The sequence below is a fragment of the Camarhynchus parvulus genome, chromosome 1, assembly GCF_901933205.1.
Source record: "Camarhynchus parvulus chromosome 1, STF_HiC, whole genome shotgun sequence".
In the NCBI taxonomy this organism is placed as follows: Eukaryota; Metazoa; Chordata; class Aves; order Passeriformes; family Thraupidae; genus Camarhynchus; species Camarhynchus parvulus.
The window spans coordinates 1,922,774-1,925,364 of record NC_044571.1 but is presented as its reverse complement, the minus strand read 5'-3'; positions in this window follow the sequence as shown (position 1 = coordinate 1,925,364).

The following is a 2,591-nucleotide window of genomic DNA, read 5'->3' as shown; positions in this document are numbered from 1 at the left end:
ACTGCCACAGGAGGATTTGGCTGAAATTTCACCAACTGCCCCCAAGATGTTTCCTGAGCTTGGCAAAGCCCCCTCTGCTCCAGAGCAGATAAATCCTGGAGCTGCTATCTCCAAAAATTCCTCCTCCCAGCCCTCCAGGGCTCAGCTTTCTCCTGGTTTTTATTGGAGCTATTATCAGGTTTTTATTATCAGTTTTCACCTCCCTTTTCCTCTCTTTTATCCCATGGGATATTTGCCCGGAGATAAGGAATGCTGGGGCTGGCTGAGGACATCAGATCTCCAGGGAAAAGCAAATTCCAGCCCCAGGAGAGCTTGACTTTCATGCTGGAATTCCTTCAGGAAATACCCGACTCCACTGAGAGCTGATAAGACTGAAAAAAAGAATTTTCCCCCATTTTTGTTGGGTTATTTGGAGGATTTTAGGGAAAATTCACAAGGAAAATGCTTTTGACTCTCTATGTGTGAGAGCAAAGACGCTCAGGTGAACATTAAAAGTGAAATCCCAGCTCAATTTTGCCACTTTAGCTATTACAGAGTCAGCCTGGAGCTGGCAGGGACAGGTTTTGAGAGCCAAAAAAATGAATTTTTCTTATTTTTTTCTCTTTTTTTCCACTTTTTTCAGCATTGAGCCAGAATTTAGTTGTGAGCCAATCCTTAGTGAAGGAAAATAAACACTTTGGCAGATTTACAACCTGATTTTTAACTTTTTGCCTGAAAAAAAGTGAAAATAGCTGGGAATTCTGTGCCTTTTGATGGCGTCCCATGAGCAGGGAATAGGAAAAGTGACATGGATTTCACTTGGAGCTTTCCAAAAGAATAAAAACAACCATGCTCAAATCAAAAATTAGGATTTTATCTCCTCAAATATTGCTCCTGAACTGCTGAGCAACCATTCCATGCCAATAAAACCTTTCATTCCTGGATTATTCCAGGCAGAAATGTTGGGAAGTTCCCACAAAAATCCATTTTAATGCTTGAATAAAAAGTTTTATTAATTTAAATTTCTCAAGCATGAGAGTTTGGATTCCTTATTGAAATTCTGGATTTCTGTGGGCTCTGATATTCCAAAAAAAAAACAGCCAAAAAATGGGAATTTAACTTTTCCTTCCTGGAATATTCAAGGCAGGAATGTGATGGAGTCCAACAAAAATCCCATTTAATGCTTCAATTAAAAGATTTTGCCATTTAAATTTCTCAAACACAAGAGTTTGTGCTCCTTATTGAAATTCTGGATTTCTGTGGGCTCTGATATCCCAAAAAATGGCCAAAAAATGGAATTTTACTTTTCCTTCTTGGAATATTCCAGGTAGGAACATTGGGAAGTGATGGCGTTACCAATAAAATCCTTTGAAATGCTTGAATAAACGGATATTTCTTCACTTAAATTTCTCAAACACAAGGGTTTGGGCTTCTTATTGAAATTTTGGATTTCTGTGATATCTGAAAAAACAGCCAAAAAAGGGAATTTAACTTTTCCTTCCTGGAATATTCCAGGCAGGAACATTGGGAAGTGATGGGCTCCCAACAAAACTCCCTTCTAAATGCTCAGATAAACGGATATTTCTTCATTTGAATTTCTCAAACATGAGGGTTTGTGCTCCTTATTGAAATTCTGCATTTCTGCGATATCCCAAAAACCAGCCAAAAAAGCAAATTTGACTTTTCCTTCCTGGAATATTCAAGGCAGGAATGTGATGGGGTCCAACAAAAATCCCTTTTAATGATTGAATTAAAAGATTTCATCATTTAAATTTCTCAGACATGAGGTTTGGGCTCCTTATTGAAATTCTGGATTTCTGTGGGCTCTGGTATCCCAAAAAAACCAGCCAAAAAAAGGGAATTTAACTTTTCCTTCATGGAATATTCCAGGCAGGAGCTTGCCTTGCCCACTTCCAGATGGGAAGTGATGGACTCCCAACAAAAATCCCTTTTAATGCTTGGATAAAGGGATATTTCTTCATTTAAATTTCTCAAACACAAGGGTTTGGGCTTCTTATTGAAATTTTGGATTTCTGTGATATCCCAAAAAACAGCCAAAAAAGGGAATTTAACTTCTCCTTCCTGGAATATTCCAGGCAGGAACATTGGGAAGTGATGGGCTCCCAACAAAAATCCCTTTTAATGCTTGGATAAACGGATATTTCTTCATTTAAATTTCTCAAACACGAGGATTTGTGCTCCTTATTGAAATTCTGGATTTCTGTGGGCTCTGATATCCAAAAAATGGAATTTTATCTGATATCCCTCTCCCCTCTTTGTTTGGAGCTGCCTGTGATGCGTTTGAAAATGATCAAAAAGTCCTTTTTTCCCTTTTTCGTTTTGTCATGGCCACTCCTTCCGTCACCATCTCCTTCAAGAAGCCCAAGAGTTGGGAAATTGAGGCTTTTAGGGTGGGAAATTTAGGAAATGAGGGATCTTTGCGACCTGGGGATGCACCTGAAGGTTTGCAAAGCTTCAGACAAAATTTCAATTCATCCTGGGAGGTTTCGTGGGCAGAGCCAGAGCAGAACTGAGATTTTCTGTCAGCTCAGCTTCTCTCCTGGCCCTGGAGCTGGACCAGCACCAAAACCAACCCAGGGACTCAAAGTGGT